We start from the raw sequence: 21,486 nt of genomic DNA on the forward strand, positions 1-21,486 counted from the left end.
CACTGCACCCCCCTCCCCCAAATTAGTCCAAAGCTCATTCTAGAGTCAGATATAAACCCTCTGTTTTTTCCCTAACATAAGGATCTACTCTTGCCTGTAATTTCTATGATTTGTTTAGAAGGGAAGAGATGGGATATTGTTAAAAGTTAAGATCTAAAATCCACTATTTTGCTTTGCTCTTCATGACTTTTCTCTAAATAAACTTAAATGCGTCTCGGTGAAGCAGGGAGTTAGAAGCAAACATAATGTCAAACTGAGGATTTCAGAAGATTTGGAAGACAGCAAAACAAGCCAGTGCCAAGAGCAGATTTGAGAGCTCACTAAATACTAACAGATCACTTTTTAAAAAATGGACATTTTCGTTCCCTAGATCTCTGTTCTTCTCAAATCCTTATTCAACTTTGAAAACAGAAGCACAACTGGTCACTTCCTTGGAGGCTTTCCCTTTCTGGCTCTACTCTGTCCTCACCTCTCCAAGTATATTTAAGGCTTCAATGTCAAGTCTTGCAGAAGAGAACTTGAGCAGCAGGCCCCCAAGAAGGGCACGTCCTCTGGTTTTCAGAGGAGCAGACTGCGAGTGCTTGCTGTCTTCTGCACTTGGTCTGCAATGGCTATGCCATCGGTTGGGAGGAAGTACAGGGAGACACAGAATCTATCCAGTTCTATAGTCACACTACCGCCTTTCAGTTGGACCTTCTGCCCGATACGAACTGGTCAAGTTTCTTAAACACTCGGCCTCAGTTTTGTCAACTGTAAAATGGGAATATTTAAAGCATCTAGTTCTTCGGTTGCTGTGAGGTTAAAATAAGATGAGTCATATATGCACAATGCTGGAATAGTGCCCCATACATAGTACATGCTTAGAAACCTCTGGCTGTTATGAGGATGACCACCAGGGAGGAGACACAGGCTGCACCAGACAAGAGCATTGCTTATTTTGAAAGCTAAGTGGGACCAGTGTTGACCTTCAAATATTTGCACTTTGGGCAGATCCTCGCTTTGAGAAATACTATACTTAGAACTCCACAGTCTGTGTCTTGGGGGTTGCCTAACAACTGAAGATAAATGTCATCTATGGACTTTTTCCTTTATAGCAACTTGGGTCATCAGGGGCTGTTTTGACCTCAAGTTCCCTGTGCTGAACCACACAGCAGAACTTTGTTCTGGCATTTACTCACCTCTTTCCTCTTCCTTCTCTCCCCTGACCTGTGATACTTTCAAATACTGAAATCCTTCACTGAAGTAACGCTGTCGGTCTGATCTTCCTAGATGACTACTGGGAGGGCCAAAAAGTTTGTTCTGGTTTTTCCTGTTACAGGAAAAACTCGAACGAACTTTTTGGCCAACCCAATATTTCAAAATTACCTCTCCCGACACCATTCTTCTTCATCTGTTGACTAATACATTAGTAAAATGCATTACTAAGCATGATAATGTGCCACTAATCTCAACTAAAATTATTCAGAGAGATGACATATTTATTTTATCATTTACTAGAGGTCTTCCATGTACATTATGTCATTTTGACTCCATAGCTGTTCTGTGATGGCAAAGCAGGTGCTATTATGCCTATTTTCATTTAGGAAACTGGGGCTCAAGTGAATGAACTGATTTGCTCTAGTCCACAAAATTGTTAAGTGACCGTACGTTAGGAACTCACGGCTTCTGATTTGGTCTGTGAAGCTAATCAGAACAGAAAGCCAGCTGTTTAAAGTAATTCAACTTAGTAAAACTAAGATGAGAAGGACCAACAGCGTAAATCAAGAGACATATGCTTTTAAAAAGAGAGACGTGAAAAGGCTACTGAATTTACAATTACAGAATGAAGGTAGGGGCGGAAGATTTAACTATCTTTGATCAGAGAATCTTTCTGTTTTTTGCTGCCCAGTGTCTCAGGGTATCTTCTGAGGCTGAGAGAGGAGAGGAAATCTGTGCCCCTAGGGAATCTGAGCCTTTCCTTCCACAAGCAAGGGTTACATTCCATTTTTGTCTTAAATCCATATCCATTTTGCATTGTATTCCATGTTTAATGTAAAATTTTTAAAAATAAGAAAGAGTGAAACTTTTACCATATTAATCCTGGTACATTTATAAAGATGCTATGAAATTCATTTAGAGTCCCACATACAAATGCCTTTTCATTTAAATCTAAATCATGTATACATAATATATAAATATATATTTTAAATATTTGCATATTTATATATAAAATTTATATAAAAATATAAAATATATTTATATAGTTTAAATATATATACAAAATATATATATTTACCAATGCAGAATGGAAAAATGAAAATGTGTATACATATGTATCATATATGTATGGGGAAAAGTGAAACTAACCATTTGATTTCACAGCTTCAAAAAAAAGTTGTGCATCACTAAACCGACCCTCTCTTTACCTCCACAGTTCCGATTCAACGTGCGGACTGTGTGATGACCTCTATGTAATTCTAACCTAAGACCGGAGACCGAGAGGGAACTCTCAGAATAGCTCCGCCTCTCCGTGGGCACCACCCTGATGGTTGCAACAGGAAACGCCGCAGGCTGGCTTACCAGGGTACCACTTTGCAGGCCTGCCACAGAAAGAAACCTTAGGTTCCAACCATTTTCTACTTAATGCCTATTATTTTCTCTGCTCAGTTGTTATTTTTAAGTAAGGGCATTTTGTGAAAAATAAAACCACCCTGTACATGGCAAACCATACAGAAAGCTATTTGGTAGAAAGGACCGCCCTGCTCAGGAAATGCGCTTTGGTCTGTTTAAAGGCAGAGCTGGTGGCTCTGGGTGACCTGGGAGAGCGTCTGCAGGGCCACGCGCACCCTTTCCTCCCCCTCCCCCTCTCCTCCCCCGCGCAGCCTTGGATGGAAATTAGCAGTTGCAGCCTGTGACTGAGCTCCATTGAGCCGTCCCACCCGCGGCTGCTCAGGAAGCACAGACCAGCAAACAGAATGAAAGGGGCCTTTATAAACAGAAGTCGGTTATTTCTTAAGCAGACTCCCACATAAAGACGTTTTTGTTTCTTACTCTTTAGGAAAAACTGAGCTCCTTCTGAACAGTCTTTGGAGAGGGAGGAGAAACCAAAGATGGGGAGGAGATGCGACACGACTGGGGACGACAGAGGGGCAGTGGGAAGCAGCAGAGACTTCTCTGAGTAAAGGCTCCCGGGTTTGGTGGATGATTGGGAGTGGGGTCTGGCTGTGTGGTCAGGGCTAAGAGGTGTTGGCTCTCACAACCGCTTGGGGTCTCCTCCCCCAGAAAGGGATCAATCTACGCAAGGACCATTTAGAAGGAATCCTAGTGCCCTGGGTCTCCAGAAAAATGTCAGGGAACTATGTTTTCTCTAAGTAGACTTAATTTCTTTTCTCTTTTTTCTCCTTTTCTTTTTATCTAAAAAGCTATATATATTTTTTTCTTGCTGCACCACGCGGCATGCGCGATCTTAGTTCCCAGCCAGGGATGGAACCTGTGCCCCCCTACAGAGGAAGCATGCAATCTTAACCACTGGACCTCCCCGGAAGTCTCTAAAAAGCTACATTTTATATTTTACAAGATTCACAAACAATTTTCTTCCCATCATACTATCCTAGTTTGTCTCTCTTTTACTAAAGAAGTATAATCTTCTAAACTATTTCAGATATCCCCCAATCTAAGGAGTATGTAGGAAGAGGCTAGAGTTTTACAGTTTGACTTATTTGGCTGTCACATGATTATACACACAAGCACACAGGAGAAAAAAGAAGAAGAAGAAGAAGAAGATATATAGTAAAGTTTCAATTTATTCTTTATTAATTGAACATTTAATAAAAATTCAGGTACCAACTGAATCCAGGGAGTACCATTTATGAAGAAAGTGCTAAGGAAACTACTACAAAGAAAAAATGACAGGGTTTTAGAGATTTGGATGCATGAAGAAATGAAGAGAAAATGATGCTGCTTATTACAATTCTTCATTAGCTTCATTAAAACAGAGTCTCTGCAATAGACAGAAGTTAAAGCTTATAATATTTTAATGAATTTTTTCATGACTTGAAAACTCCTTCCCTAGTTTAATTTATGAGGTCTCATTATGTTGCTTAAAAAGAACAAAAACTCATTGCCTTAAGAGAATCCACATCTCGGCACCTTTGGTCACGACATTTATCTCTGCTGCTTTGTGGTCGTGGCTGCAGGTGTGAGAGCATTATGAAGTAAGCACTAGTTTAATATCCTGTACACACCTCATACCCAGAGGCTTAATTACTTGCCTGTGTCCTAAGGGAGAGGAGAGTCCCTGTGGGTATCCAACAGAGCATTCTATGGTTGTAGCTCCTATTTCAGCAGTAAGAAGTTGACCCTTTAAACCGTGCTGAAACAAAGGGAAGTGTGATAGGAATTGTGGAAATGTAAATCTTGGTTCCTACACACTGTTCTGTTTATATGTTCACTCCAGTGGCTTGAGTATTCTGCCTCTATTGGAGTCCCATCCTTTAAGGCGGTAACTTCCTTTCAGAGAATATTAATAATAGTAACACTTAAGTACTTACTATGAGGCAGGCAGTGTTTTAAGTTCTATAATTCATTGAATTCTCACAACACTATGAGGTGGGTACTAATATTATCCTCCATTTTACATTTTTGGAAATGAATGCACAGAGAAGTTAAGAAGCTTACTCTAGGTCATGCAGCCAGTAGGTGACAGAGCTTACAATCTGGTTTCAGAGTCTGTACTTTCTATCACTATACCATACAGTCTTTCAGGACTTTGGATCTAAAAGGACCTCAGAAATTATCTCATTTCAATTCTCTCATTTTATAGAAGAAAGAATGAGATTCAATGAAGTTAGAAGACTCATCTTGGGACATACAGCAAGTTCTTGGCAAAGTCCAGAGCAGAACCAACATCACTCTAATCCTAATGAAATATGTAAATATTGTCCTCCTCTCTCCCCACCCCCATCAGCGACCCTTAGAAGAATTCAGGTCTTCCTAAGGAGATCAGTGCCCTTTTCAAGATTCCACATTGCCTTCCATGTTTCCATGACCCCAACGATTGCACTTTATCAGGCCTCTGTAAATTCATTATATCTTGGTTAAGAAAGATCAATATTGGCAGTAACACAGGAAAAATTCATGGTTGGGGCATTCTTGTTATCTTCCACTGTCTAAAAAGGATGAAAGGGAAGGAGAGACTAAGAACCATTCAATGGAGACTATTCTAAGAGCTCAAAATCCCTAATGTTCACCTGGACCCTTCCATTTATAAGTTCTATCCAAAGGAAGTCTTCCTATTGTATCTCATGGCAGCCTGTTCCCATCCTTCCGAACACTTCTGTATCATAATTTGTAAATATATATATAGTTGTGAGTTTACTTCCTATCTCCCCAGCTAGACTGTAAGCTCCATGAGGACAGGGGCCATATCTTTTTTATTTGCCTATAAATATCTAGAATCTGGTACATAATAGGTGCTCAATTAATATTTGTTAAATGAACTCACATCAAAAACTCAACAACACAGTGTTAAAAGATAATATTAGGCTGCTCCATATTTTGCCTAATAGACATCTACGCTTCAGTGCCCATTACCTTTACACAGTCAATGGACCATATCCATTACCAGGGAAGAACAGGTTCTAACAGCCAAAGTCTCAAGCAGCAGAAGCCTAGTTGGCTTACAAATCTACCTTTCATTCAGGGTCCAGGAACCCACTGAGTGGGGCTGGCTATACTGTTAAACATCAATTATCAAACTAAGTAGAAGGAAAAACCAGTCTAAAACATCTAAATTATGGGATATATTGGGAGGAAATGTACAGCTGACCCTTGAACAGCTCGGGGGTGGGGGCACCACCTCTCCTCACAGTCGAAAAATCCAAGTATAACTTATAGTCACCTCTCCATATACATGGTATCCTCTGCTCCGAATCCGAGGATTCAACCAACTACGGATCGTGTAGTACTGTATTATTTACTATCGAAAAAAATCTGCTTATAAGTGGACCCATGCAGTTTCAACCCGCATTGTTCAAGGGTCAACTGTATTACTTTTAAGTTCCAGGGTAACTTAAAGTACGTGAGCAGAGTTTTCTGCTAGATACTTCTCTGAAGACCTGCCTAAAAGACCACATAAAATAATTTGTGTTTGGTATGTTCATTCTTTATATGTAAAGAGCTATTTCAAAAGACCTTAAGGATCTTCAAAAACAAATTATTCTTTTAATATTTTAAACATTACTCTTACAAGCTTGTTTACACATTACTGCATTATAATCACTTGCGTTATTATCCACAAAGAAGAGGTTTGCTAAGTAAAATTAAATGTCAATCCAGTCGCTACCGGAAACAAAACAAACTGGGAATTAATGGAATTTAAATTAACAAAACTTTTACTCGAGCTGAATTATAAAAAGTTTTCTAACTTCTATTTTCTTAATGATGATATATAAAAATGTCTCCAAAAAATAACACCTTGTCTTTTAACACTCCCAAAATGAAGAAAACAGATTCAAACCAGTAGCATTAATTTTGTGCCTAAGTAACTAATCTGCTTTAGTTTCTATTCTATAGCTGAATCCAAGTAAAAGCTGTCTTATTTTTGTGCCATATATGTTAGTGCATTTATTTATTTACTTACTTATTTTGAAAAGCATAAATTATTGGAAAGAGAGCCTGCAAAACACAAGGTGAAGTGCTCTCTCATGGTGACCCTGCCAAAGATGAAGAGTTGCTCTTTTTTTTTTTTTTTTAAATTATTTAATTATTTTATTTTTGGCTGTGTTGGGTCTTCGTTTCTGTGCGAGGGCTTTCTCTAGTTGTGGCAAGCGGGGGCCACTCTTCATCGCGGTGCGCGGGCCTCTCAGTATCGCGGCCTCTCTTGTTGCGGAGCACAGGCTCCAGACGCGCAGGCTCAGTAATTGTGGCTCACGGGCCTAGTTGCTCCGCAGCATGTGGGATCTTCCCAGACCAGGGCTCGAACCCGTGTCCCCTGCATTGGCAGGCAGATTCTCAACCACTGCGCCACCAGGGAAGCCCAAGAGTTGCTCTTTTATTTTTAGAAAATACCTCTGATTTGCTGTACAGTAGAAACTAACACAACATTGTAAAGCAACTACACTCCAATAAAAATTAATTTGAAAATTTTTTTTTAATTAAAAAAAAAATACCTTTCAGTAAGTTGGGATTAGTTATTTTAAAAATTTAGATTCAACCCTTAGCCCTATCTCATCCAGTTGAAACTGAAAAATCTGCTCTCTTTTTAAAATGAAGATAAAAGCCAACTTTGTATTTTTAAAAGTGCTCTCTCTTGGGACTAATGTCTACATAGGAACCATTAAGCAGTAGAACTGGCCGAAAACTGCTCTGTGCAGTACAGAGATAGTGCAGCTCTTTACCAACGTGCATGACTACATCTCGATGACGTGGCTAAATCTTATTAGGTCTCAACCTTGGCAGCTGCCTTTGACGCTGTCAAATAAGCTTTGGGGATCGCTCCTATCCCACTGTCTCCCGCTGTTTTTCCCCATCACTTCTGGTTCATTACCCTGTAGCTTCAGTCTTTTTCCCTTTTCTGGAGAGAAAAGTGGGGCTTGTTTGTTCATTTTTAATGTAATATAGCATGTCTGATGATTAATAAATGATCAAAGAGGGTTCCCTTTTCTCTCTCCAGCATTTGTACCACAATGTTAATTGCAGCACTATTTACAATAGCCAGGACATGGAAGCAACCTAAGTGTCCATCGACAGATGAATGGATAAAGAAGATATGGCACATATATACAATGGAATATTACTCAGCCATAAAAGAAACGAAATTGAGTTATTTGTAGTGAGGTGGATGGACCTAGAGTCTGTCATACAGAGTGAAGTAAGTCAGAAAGAGAAAAACAGATATACCATATGCTAACACATATATATGGAATCTAAAAAAAAAAAAAAATGATTCTGATGAACCTAGGGGCAGGACAGGAATAAAGACACAGACGTAGAGAATGGACTTGAGGACACGGGGAGGGGGAAGGGGAAGCTGGGACGAAGTGAGAGAGTGGCATGGACATATATACATTACCAAATGTAAAATAAATAGCTAGTGGGAAGCCGCTGAATAACACAGGGAGATCAGCTCGGTGCTTTGTGACCACCTAGAGGGGTGGGATAGGGAGGGTGGGAGGGAGATGCAAGAGGGAGGGGATATAGGGATATATGTATACATATAGCTGATTCACTTTGTTATACAGCAGAAACTAACACAACATTGTAAAACAACTATACTCTAATAAAAATTAATTTTAAAAAATTTTAAAAATTAAGAAAAAATACCTTTCAGTAAGTTGGAATGGATAGATGTTTTAAAAATTTAGATCTAACCCATAGCCTCATCTCATCCAGGTGAAACTGAAAAATCTGCAATTATACTCCAATAAAGATGTTAAAAAATAAATAAATAAATAAATAAATAAATAAATAATCAAAGAGTCAGATTTACTTTTGTGATTGAAATAAACATGGCTAAATAGCTCAATGGTATGGTTTTTATTTTTGTTCTAAAGCCTGATTTTTACTTTCAGGGAACAAGAAAACACCCTTGATTAATCCTAGCTACCTTTAATTAGAGGACATCAGTATGTGCAGGATTTATACCATTTGCCGGATATTAAGCAATAAAAAGACATGGTTCTAATAAACTCGGCACCAGGTTAAGTTTCTGGCTCTAACCCGCTAGAGGATGTTGAATCCTAAAGGAAGATTCCAGAGGAGACTGCAGTATGAAGGAAACCAATCACATCATCGCCGTCTGACAAATGGGATGCAATTTTCTTGTGTTTTCCTCCTGGGGCTTAGCAAGTACATCTATGGAAAAATCACCCCTTCTCCGTCACTCTTCCTGACAGTGGCTAGGTTTTGCTGGGAAGTGTTGTTACTGCTGGTATTTTGACTTCAGAGCATTTGGGGACTGTTTTCACTTTTTTTTTTTCCTTTTCACCGCGCCTCACGGCATGCGGGATCTTAGTCCCCCTACCAGGGATCAAACCCGTGCCCCCTGCAGTCTTAACCACTGGACCGCCAGGAAAGTCCCAGGACTGTTTTCACGTTGGATGGAAGAAATTTCAGAAAGGCAATATCATTTTGAAAGGGAGACGGATCAGCTGAAGTTGCACTCACATGCCTAAGGACTACCAAAGGTTTAGGGCAAGTCCGTTAGGCCAAGTCTTCCCTAGCCCGTCCCTCCTCCTTTCCAGCTACCAGCTGCTTTCTGATTTTTAGAAAATACCTTTGTATAAGTTGGGATGGATAGATATTTTAAAAATCTGCCTTACTTTTGGCAGACTCTGCCCGCCTGGTACCCCAGCAGCCCTGGCAGTGTATATAAAATCAGATCTCCAGCAATGGGTAAGGTCTGAAATAGATTTTGCTTCTTAAGCCTTATGGCCAGGGAACTGGGGAACACCTGGGCACCCAGGTAATGTTCCCTGCATTCTGCCCATTTAGTTGGGCATTCTGCCAGGCCTCAACCCCCGATGGCCAGACCTTCCTTCCTGAATCTTAATAAATGCTATTAGAATGTAGCATCGAAGCTGGCAGATGAAACCCTGACTCTATCCACTACCTGACATCCTCTGTCCATCCCACGGCACCTGGGATACCTACACCAACCCGAGTGTGATCCCAGGCACCCTGCGTTGTCCCCACCACACTGCAGGCAGCTGGGTCTCCCCCTGGGTCGCACTCTTCTGCTCCTGGCTTCCTCCCCTCTTACCGACCACCGCTGATGCTGCACCAGCTACAAATTCTGTTCTCCCAGGAGAATGTGTTTAATTTCATTAATTTCCATTTCTTTTTTTTTTTCAGAATTATTTTGGTGGTGAAATTTAAGTACTTTAAGATGTTATAACATTGGTATCCTAGAGACTGAAATATGAAATAACAGCACAAAATAGGTCCTTGTGGGAAGCCAATGTGCAAATTTTCCCACCATGTTCTGCCATCGGTGCACTATTCTCATCTACTCCATACATCTTCAGGGGGCAATTAATGGAGATGTTCCAGCACCCACTCAATCTCTGTATTTTCTTCTGGCTAAAATAACACTAGATCTAAAACATGGCTTTCTATCTAAAATTAGCCCTTGGTTAGACACTATCAGCTACCACTCAACACAAGGAACTTTCATACAGAAATAAAATGATTATGTAGATAGAACGATGCCTGATTTTGTTAATAGAATCAATCATTCTTTACTCATTTGGTGCCTACTCTGTGTAGTATGTTGTAAAGTAGGGAACAAAGAAACAAGAAGAGGTCCTGTTCTCAAGGAATTTATCTTTGAGGTTGACTTTTATAACAGTCCCACTGTATCCTTTGTATTTCTAATGCCTCCCTCTCTGAAAAATGACAGTAATTATAGGTTATTCTTACAATAAATATTGTTGTCAATTGTCACCTACTGTCACACTCCCAGGAGAATGAAAAAGCCCAAAGGTGGTATTCTGCAGTGTGTTTCCACCTGAGAAAAGAGTATACTATTTATTTCCAAAGTTCTAAGCACATGACCTTTAATTTACATATGTAGGCAAAAATGATTATTCCATGCTAAGTATGTGTACCTTTCAAAGAACTAATTCAGAGCAATGCTACTTTTTTTAAAATAGCATTTTGTCACAAAACATTTTAGAAAAACATCATTTTTTTTTGTTCAGGAGAAATTATTTTAAGGGCCTAACATTCATAGAAGAAGTTTTTCTTTTTTTTTTTTTCAATAGAAGGTCACTTTAATCTGACTGGGGGAAAGGTGTTGGCAAGGATTGGGGTTTGCTTGAAGGGTGGTGTGAGCCCCGCTGCATACTGACAAGTCTACTACAGAAGAAAACAGGGAGCTGTTAGTATATCATATTTACCCATTTCACCCTAATTTTCCATTTATCCCAATTTTAATTTGTTTTCCTGCTGCTTCTCTAAATCCTCCCATATCCTGAGAGCAGCTTAGGTGTCTTTTATGAATTAATTTATAAAATTATACTTTGCTCTTTTCATTTTATTTGAGGCAGTAACAGTTTACAAGGAACAAAACACACTACATTAGAAATCAGTCATAATTATTACACTCAAACACTTCCTTTTCTCTCATTAATGGAACAAAGGCACATTAAGATAAAACATAAATTTCTCAACCAAAATTTGCCATTCTTATCCATAAGCTAGTTAATGGCCTTGATAGGGCTCTTTTCCTGTAAGGATGATGCCCTTATTCTAAGAAAAGAACAAAGATGAAAGGAAGCATAGGGAACAGATAATTGAACTGATTAATATACTCAATTTCTAAACATGGCCAAAGTTTCTGAATAACAGAGGCACAACTGTGAGTACTTTGGGTTACATAGTTTCCTGACGAGGTAAAAGCAAAGCAAACTCACAAGTAGAAAGAAATGCCCCTGAAGTTAAACCCAAGGGGGAAATCAGGAAGTGACAGGCTCTTTGGCCCTTCTTGATGGCAGAGGGCAAGGCAGTAAGCCACAACAGGAAGCCATGTATATCTTTTCTCCATTTCCCCTCTCTTATTGAAAGAGCTGCCAATCATATTATCTTCAGGTTTCTTCCAAGACTATGAATATGTGAGTGACTCAGGTCAATATTAAAGACCAATTCCAACCTGTATTACACTTTAAAAAAAAAAAAAAAAAACACATTGTTCAAATAAAGTGTGATCAAGCTAACTAGCCCATGGGAATCTGTCCAACAAGTTTCATCTGCCAAGAGTAACATCTCTCTCTGTTACTGGACCCACCAGATCATGGCTGCAAAGGAGCTCCCTTAAACTCCTTCAGTTAGGTATTTCACTTACAAATGAATGAATGAATGAGTGATAAGCACCCGAAGTACATTACGCACATGGTCTCTTTAAAGCTTTAACTAGATAAAAACTGAGGTCATCTCATTACTCTCAGATAGTGTTACATGGGGCTTAGCACCCAAGATGATTTACCAAACTTCCTGTCAAAACAGTTTCCATTTATTCTACTTTCTTCTTCACTCTGCACCCTTAGCAGGAAGGATTCTTCAAGAAGATTCAGGGAGAAAGGATTAAGCAGGAGTTATGGTCACTGTGGTCAGTGTTTCTTTGGGTCTACCAAAGCTGCCCAAGATGGCAGTCCTCTTCCATTTTACCTTGGTCTGATATCCATTTCTTGTTGCCCAGTGACCCCTATGCAATAATGCTGCCATGTCTGGCAGCCTCTAGCTGGAATAAAAGTGGAGACAGACACAAAGAAGAACAAAAATGGAACCACTACAGCCTCAAGAAACAGAAGATGATCACAACTTAAGTACCTTCTGCAAAAGTATATAAAAAAGCAAACAAGCAAGCAAACAAAAAACCTTGAACTTTATACTCAATACAGTGACTCCCAGTATTAAGCACATATTTGGAAATTCCTACCTAAACATGGTTCAAATAGACCTACTAAATATGGCAAATTGGGTAAAAATTTGAAATTAGGCCAGAAGGAATTTTGTGAGTCCTTTATAAAATTCATTCATGCAAATTAAAAAAATATCATTTGGTTATTTGTAGACATAATATGGGCCTACGGATGAAAATATATTTGTCAAGAAACTAAATGAATTATTGGCATTGGTCTTTATTGAGGAAACCACTGGGGAGATTCTGATCTGAAAATAATCTTGAGAAAGAGAAATGTCTGAGCAAATAAGTCAAACAGTGGTCAATGCACATAACATTCTCGACCAGACTAACTGCCATCTAGAGAAGTTACCAGGCCAAGATGTTTTTGCTCAAGAGTTTTAAAGAAAGTAAGGGTGAAATTGTGGAGGTACTGGCCAAAGCACTGTTAAAAATCAGTAAATGTGAAAAATTCCTCAAAATTGGGCAAATTATTAAGGTGGTCAAGACTCATAATATTAAAAGTATGAAGAAAGCCATCAAATGTTTATTTATTAACTCCTGTTAAGATATAGGGCAGACTCTCTGGAAATTTCTCACTTTAATTTCTAAATAAAAGAAATACATCCCATTCAATGTGGTAGTTAATAGTGATAAGTATAGAAGACAAGTTACCTAGAGATACTATCTATATGACATTTATTTTTCATATAATACTGACTTTTTCCTGATTATAAAATAATATGTGTCACTTGAAAAAATCTGGAAAATTCAGAGAGGTAATATGAAAAATATAAAAAGCATCTGTAATCCCACCATGTAGAGATAAATTTTTAATGAGGTTCTTTTCATTATTTTTCATATATATGAAATGAAACACATCAAGGAAAAAATATTTCATATATATGTGCAACATTTTTGTTGATGTTGCTGGATCAGTTTCAAGGGAAAATACGGAGGACCTTGATCTTAACATTAGAGTTAAAAATATAACTTAAAGGTTGTAAACTTCACTCCCACAGTAACTTAGAGTTCTGAAGCAGTATTAACAGCCATGGGATTTATTTCTTTATCTGGAGCACTCCTTTTCCTTCTGTTGCCCCTGCCACACACAACCTCTCCAGGTCTCTGCTGGTCCTGTAGATGATGACATGGGAGAAAAGGCCACCAGCCCTTCCATTGTACAGACCCTACCAATAGCAACTGTGTTTTTTAATTCTTGCCCATAAACCTTATTCTTTTAAATATGTTTATTTTCCCCCAACTTATTGTTTTTAAATTGAAGTATAGTTGCTTTACAATTTTGTGTTAGTTTCAGGTATACAGCAGAGTGATTCAGTTATATCTTTTTTTTTTCCAGATTCTTTTCCCTTATAGATTATTAAAAAATATTGAGTATAGTTCCCTTTGCTATACAGCAGGTTCTTGTTCGTTATCTGTTTTATATATGGTAGTGTGCATACCGTATGTTAATCCCAAACTCCTATTTATCCCTCCCCGCCTTTCCCCTTTGGTAACCATAAGTTTGTTTTCTAAGTCTGTGAGTCTATTTCTGTTTTGTGTGTAAGTTCATTTGTATCATTTTTTTTTAAGATTCCACATATAAGCAATATCATATGATACCCCCAGCTTATTTTTAAAAATTGGAAACATACAGAAAAGTTGAAAGAATAAAACCATATACCATCCACCTGGATTTAACAACTGTCGCTTCTGCTTTCTCTGTGTCCCCACCCACCGTTCAAAACTAGACAGCAGACATCAGTAGGCTCCATGTCTGAACATTTCATCAGTAGCTTCCCTTTGAAAGCAAAACTATAAGATTACAGGTTAAGCTAACTCCCAGCAGAGTTAATGAACTTCAGCAGTTTTACCTAAATATTTATTTTAGCCTTTCCTAGGCAATCTCCCACCTCAAGGAAATGAAACAAAACCAAGCCAGGCAACTGAGATACGGATTGCAGCATAGTATCTGGAGTAAGGATTTTAGAAAGGACTGCTCACATGATGTTCCCCTGTGTGGTGACTTTGGTCTTATATTAGAATTATTGACATATTAGAAGAAAGAATCTAGGCTGGTAACCCTGCAGGGAATAACTCTTCTCTAGAATGTCAGATTTGGTCAATCATACAATTCTGTTCTGAGAATTTCACCCCAGGGGAACTTCTTCTGGTCTGAAGAAGCCCATCAGTAATGCAAGTGGACAGGACTCAACCCACAAGAGGGGCTCTGCCCTGGCCATGGTTGCAGGTACCCCTGGACAGACCCTTGGCAGCCTTCACTAACCTGGGCAGCTGTAGCAACAGCAGGAAGTGACAGTCTCTCCCTCACCTAAGCGGGTTCAGGAGGTTTCAGTAAGGGTGTAACACTCTCAGGTCACACTCTGTATTTAGTCTGACTCACTGGAATTAAGGGATTGGGGGGTAGAGGGTGAAAAGGGCAAGAGGTGAGGGCGTGGAGAGCAGAGAGGCTCACGGTCTTGCCCAAGGTACAGGGAATTCAGCACTCTCACCTTCCTCTCCTGGCCATTTCTACCATATTTCCCCCATCCGTTCTTCCCTCTCTCCCAATAATAACGAAAGCTAACATTTATACATGGCTGAGACGCAGTGTAGGAAAGCGGTTAAGAGCTTGGACCCTGAACAGCGGTGCCAGGATCTGAGCTCAGATGGTGGATCTCCCAGGCCACTTCCTTAGCCTTTCAGCTCTGTGGCTTCCCAGGTCACAGGACACAGGGACACCAAGGTAATGCTCAGGGACTATTCCATTCTCCAGGGCTGGGGAGCATTCCCTTTCCTGCCCCATAACAGAATCTGCTCATTCACTGTCCCCATCCCAAACACACACACATGCACAGTTTTTATAAAGCCTGACCTTAAAGGCATGACACCATGAAAGCAGCACACCGAGCCATAGGATACTTTTTGTTTTGCACGCTTGCAAAAGCTGAAGCTGAGCAGCTTGGTAAGTAGCACCGACAGGCCCCTGGCCCAGTTCCCAAGCGCCTGACCACATTCCCTTCTCACCCCTCAACCGCTGGACCAACCCTGAAGCTAGGAGCTCTCAAGCCTACGTCTCTTTGTTAAATAATGACTCAGAACTGACTTCAGCGGCAGCAACGCATTTCAGAAGTTCAAAAACTAGAGGCCAAAGGGAGGGAAAGTAGGTTGTTCTGGAAGCTCTGCCAGCTAATTCCATGCAGACAGGTGACCCATATTATGTCAATTAAGTGCCGCTTTAGAGGCACGCTGCACTGGGCTTTTTAAAACATGGAATGTTCTAAGGTAACGTGGAGTTGGATTAAGGTTTGCTGAATGCACTAGGGCCTTTCCTCTGTAATTCAATTAATAGAATCAGAGATGGACTTTTGTTGGAATCCTCCCAGGCGGCTGAAAGGCAAAGTGGGGCACGGACTTTTAAGTCCATGAGGGCAGGAAGGTGGGCCCTGGCAAGCCTGCTCCACCCCTAGAGTGAGTGCCAAATGTAGAGCAGGTCCCAACCCGAGAGTGCTCTGCCCACGAAACCCAGGGGGACAAGGAGGGGAAGGACAGACGTGGCCAAGGGAGCTGCTGGGGCCTTCTTACCCAGCCGACATCTCTCCCCTCCAGCCCAGTGTCCATCACTTCCCCCTCCCCTCCCTATCTGCCCCTTTGAACATTTCCAGATATGTAGGCCCTGTATGCCCTGGCCCCGGGCCCCTTCTCCAGCCTCATCCCCCTGACTATGCCTTCTACTGGCCACACTGGCTTTTTACAGTTTCTCAGAACAGCCCAATGCCTTCCCACCTCAAAGCCTTTGCAAGCATGCTATTTGTTGCTTTGTTTTCTGCCTAGCAGAGTCTCCCCTACTGACCTCAACTCATCCTTTAGATTTCCAGTGTCCTGGCTCATTCCTAGACAGAATTACAGTTTGTAACTATATTGGGGATTATTTGCTCACCGTCCAGCCCCTCCACTAGACTGACGGCTCCATGTTGATGCCTGTTTTGGGTCACGATTATATACCCAGGGCCTATGATAGCATCTGGCCCTCAGCGGGTACCCAATCGGTATTTGTTGAATGAACCCATGAATGAGTGAATGAATGGCCTCTTCAATGAATGTGAAATATTAACCTCAGCTTACACATTAGTGGCTGATATCAGTACATTACTTTTCTCAGACAGTTTGTGTGCTGTTGAAAGGATCTTGAGTCCAAGGTGTCAGGCAAAGCAACAGTGAGGTTTTCAGCAGGAATGGTGCCAGGCTGTCGGGGAGAACTGGGGAAGCTGCTTTCTACAACCCCCTTATCTTCTCGTCTATTCTATTACCACCCTCACCGATGCACGGACAGACACCTGAAGACATCAGAGTTATCTCGTTAAGGGATACACATCCCCAGTGTTCATACTCAAAGCGGAGAAGCCAAACTTGGGCTCTGGATCTATGTGCAGAAGGGCTTCTGCTACCTAGGGACCAGCCACTCATGGGCTCCTTTTCACTCTCCCTGATGGTTGCCCTGATCTCACCACAGACCTTTTCTCCCCTTCTTTTTGTCAGGTTTCTCTGCCAAGTGCAACACCATATGCCTTCCTCAAAAATCACAGCAAGGTGTAGCAAAGGGAAATAATGCTGACATTAGAAGGCAGGTGTTTTCGGTGCTTTTGTCACCACTGGAAAGAGTGTAAGTACACTATTTTTAGCAGACAACTCAGTGATATCTAGTAAATTTTTAATGCGCATACCTTTTTTACTCAAGAATTCACTTTGAAAATTTACCCTGAAGAATTCTCAAACAGCATGCAAAGATATGTGTACAAACACGATTCTTATTTTGTCAAAAAATGGGGAAAAACTTAACTGTCCGACAGTAGAAACTGGTTAGATAATCCTGATACAGTTATCCTATTTGGTACAATCATTCAATAGAATATTACGCAGCTAGTAAAAAGAATGAATTTATATCCTGACATTGAAAGAGATCTACAATATACTATTTAGCGAACAAAGTTTAAATAATTTTTATAGTGATATTTAAATGTATTTTATTAACTGTGGTTTAGAGTGTTGTATAAATATATATTGTTAACTGTGGTTTTTAGAATATGTTTTTATAGTGATATATAAATATATATTATTAACTGTGGTTATAAGGAGTTTACATGAAACTTTAAACTTCTACATTGTACACTGTTATCTATTATTTACAGGCTTTATAACCGTATTTTACTTAACTATAATAAAAATCAAGTTTACATTTTAAGCCTAGATATAAAATTTGTTTTCAAAATATGGTAGATCATTATTATTAACTTGATCAAGCAGCCTTGCTTAGACTTACAAAGAATGCAGCTATCCAATCACGGTTTCTAGAAAAGCTGGTCATTTGGACCTGTGGTAGCCAGCCTCCATGAGGACCTGCCTGCAATAATTCCTGCCTCCTGGTATTCACACCCTTGTGAGACCAACAGAGTGTGGCAGAAATGATGATATGTTACTTCTAAAATCAGGTTCTAAAAGACTATAGCTTAAGTCTTGGGCTTTCTTTCTCCCAGATCCCTTGCTTCAGGGGAAACCATGCCATGAGCAATTGTACAGAGAGGCCCCTGGGGTGAGGAACTGAGGCCTCCTGCCAACAGCCACATGAATGATCCTGGAACCAGATGCTCCCGTCCAGTCAAGCCTCAGATGACTGCAGCCCCAGCTGACACCTTAATTGCAGCTTCCTGAGAGCACCTGAGCCACACACACACAGCTAAGCCACTCCCGGATGCATGACTCACAGAAACTGTTTGACAATAAACGTTTGTTGTTTGAAGACACTGTGTTTGGGTTAATTTGTTATGTAGTCATAGATAACTAATACAGGACCTGACCAACTATGTAATTTTTAGTGCCTGTTTCCCAATCTACACATATAGCCTTTTAAATTACCATCGTTATGCTCTAAACTTAGTCTCACATTGGTTCCCACTTTGCACCAACCTCAAATTGGTAACGACTGGTAACTAAAGTCAGTATCGGGCATTTTGCTCTGTCCTTGGGAGGTCTCCACAATGATGAAGGGAGGGGGACTGAATCCAAGAGAGGTCACCGGAGCCTGGAACTGACTTGGTCTCAAAACTTCAAGTTAAAATCCTGTGCTTTTAAAAAGATTTCTGCCTTTTCAAACCATTACTTTATTGACTCAGGCAGTAATTCAAATGAAATGTCACAAGAGGACACTCCCAACAAAGAGAAAAGGACAGAACAGTTGAAAGAGCCGTCCATTATTTCCTTGTAAGTGAGGGTTTCTGATGAAAGAAATGAACTCCTTTCATACGTGGGTTTAATTCTGCTCAATGTCCAGTGCAGTGAGGGAAATGAGCTTTCACTGCTGTAGTCTTTTCTGCTTTTATTGTTGGTGTGTTTCCACTCAAGACCCTTATTTTCAATGGTTTTTAATCCAGTCATAAGCATCTGTTTAAGTTGTTCTAGGAATGGCTTTTATTTTCTGTTTTTAAATGGTTTGCACTTGTATTGTGTATTTCTGCATAACTGAAAAAAAACATGTGTATGAACCACCACCTCAAAAATCAATGAGAGGTTGGGAAGCATGGCCAGCATGTTCAGGGGGAACCAATCTCTCCCAAGGCACCATCAATTCGCTGCCAGCTTGGGCCAAGGAGACTTGGCAGTGGACGCCAGCCTGAGTACAATCCAGGAACTGTCATGCCTGTGCCTCTAGTGTGGCTTAGTAACAAAGTCACGGAGTCCTGCAAGGGGTTCTCCGACAGGCTGCACGTAAAATATATTCTACACATATGTGTTCTTCCGCTTTCACAAATACACGTAGATGACAGTGTGATACATCAAATGCAAATTCATTTAAAAACACTCTTCAATTAAGAGCTTTCTTAACGGACATTAAAAGTATACCTTCTATTATATAATATACTGAGATTTGTAAAATTTTATTTAAAAGAAGACTTTTCCAATTGACATGTTGAGAGTCATTGTTCCAGAAATGCTACAGGAAGATAAAAAAAATTCTTGTTCTCCACTGAAATGTAACTGCATTCTGATTGTTTCACCCACTGCCTGAATGTGAAAATCTGGTACACTGACTGAAGCAACTCATGCTCCATGCATAAATTTACATTTACAGAATACACATTTTAGAAAAGAAGAAGAGCAGTTTCATTATAAAGGATGGTATATAAAATGTACCATCATAATGTCATGATTCCTACCGGGTGAAAAAATTTTGTATGAAATCGTAAAATAAGGAAAGAGGAGGAAAGAAGAAACACAGCAAGGCCTTTGAGGGCCAGGTGTAGGAAAGGCAGGGAGTAGAAACTTCTGCCTCATATGGAAGATTCTAGAAACTTCAGTGGACCAGTGACAGCAATAATCCCTTTGTGTGTACTGGCTTAGACGGGTGAAGGAAAATGTGTCTGTATCAGGTCTCTGTCGTATTTGATGGCACCCCCTCTGTAGTTATGGGTGACCCATTTCCATGGCAAGTTCGGCTTCCATTCTTTCTGAGCTTGTCTATGGTTCAAAGTGAAAAAGTAATTTAAGTGAATCCAATTTCTCTAAATTTATTTTTATTTTATACTTTTAATCTAAAGGTGTGTTCAGAAAAACTCAGCTAGACCATGTTGACGAGGAATTCAGGGTGAAAATTTGATTGCAATTTTAACCCAGATAACTAATATTTTTATTTTAGAGCTACCTACCCACTATTGTTTTCAATTCTATGGTGAATACCCAGATGACAACCACAACTGTGTTAGTAAAAATTCAAAATAGTTAAAAATTGTTCTGCCAAGAAAACTCTTTAAAATGAAATATTACTGAATCTCTAATCTCTAGAAAACAATACCAGAGTTTCCTAAAGATGGGGCCACAGCAAAAGGTAAATAATTATTTGGGAACAACTACTTCCAGTCCCTGGATGATGGAGCGCCAGAAATCACAGAGAGCACAGCCTGCCTACCCCTGCACCCCTTCACACTCATGTAACAAGGAATTTATAGTGAAAGATAGTAAATAAGATGGCAAAAGAAAAACATATAGATGCAGATGTATTTGCTGGCAAGGTCTATCCAAACCATGGTGTTCTGTGTGTCCCCAGCTATCTGGGCAATCAGGCAGATGCAGAAACTGTTTGAAGACGTCTTCTATTATCAATGGGCACAAAGTGCCTTCTGAAGAATAACTTTTTAAGGAAATAAAGCTGATCAAGACACAAATATGGCCCTGAAAATCGTATTTGAATCTCACAATGGATGCAGAGGTAGAGCCTTTTAGAGCCTGGATTTTGGGCATCATTTGGGAACAGGCATGAGTCAAAAGGCTTGAGATTTGTTTGGTTGTTCTTTAAAAGTGATTTTTTTTTTAATCCCCCTCTCTCTCCTAACAGTAGAGTGAAAGGGGGGTGTACACAGAGCAGTTGCAGCAGTCCGGCAGCCCAGGCACCCACATGGATCTTGCTGGAATAGAGCTGTGGGCCAGACAGTAGATAGAGGTGGGAACAGAACACAGTTCTCTGAGCTCTTGAGTCTTCGTTATATCCAGCATGGGTCATCTGATTAGGAGTCAGGTCACAGCCACCCTGTCACTATCTGAGTTCTTCCCAACCATAGAATTGGTTGTAGTTGTCAGTTTCTAATCTCATGGGGACATAAAGAAAAATATTGGATACATCTTCTAAGGTTCTTGCCATCTCCTTAGGATTTATTGTGCAGCTCAACAGGGCATTGGTTGAGAATCCACCTGCCAATTCAGGGGACACGGGTTCAAGCCCTGGTCCGGGAAGATCCCACATGCCATGGAGCAACTAAGCCCGTGCACCACAACTACTGAGCCTGCGCTCTAGAGCCTGTGAGCCACAACTACTGAGCCCGTGTGCTGCAACTACTGGAGCCCGCACACCCTAGAGCCCGTGCTCCGCGGCAAGAGAGGCCACTGCAATGAGAAGCCCGCGCACCGCAACAAAGAGTAGCCCGTGCTCTCCACAACTAGAGAAAGTCCATGCGCAGCAGCGAAGACCCAACACAGCCAAAAATAAATAAATAAAATAAATAAATTCAAAGAACAAAACAAAACAAAAAAACCCGCATAAACATTGGTGGTGTTAAACT

General features: G+C 40.3%; 1 protein-coding gene and 1 long non-coding RNA gene across 3 annotated transcripts in view; one reads left to right on the forward strand and one right to left on the reverse strand.

Annotated features, from left to right (window-relative positions):
* The window catches only part of GNG2 (G protein subunit gamma 2), a 129,459-nt gene that overhangs the window by 56,232 nt on the left and 51,741 nt on the right, over window positions 1-21,486 (reverse strand). The window lies entirely within an intron of this gene.
* Window positions 1-21,486, forward strand: part of LOC309625419 — a 606,027-nt gene that overhangs the window by 15,708 nt on the left and 568,833 nt on the right. The window lies entirely within an intron of this gene.

This window comes from Balaenoptera borealis, assembly GCF_965194805.1.
Source record: "Balaenoptera borealis genome assembly, chromosome: 3".
NCBI classification, from domain to species: domain Eukaryota; kingdom Metazoa; phylum Chordata; class Mammalia; order Artiodactyla; family Balaenopteridae; genus Balaenoptera; species Balaenoptera borealis.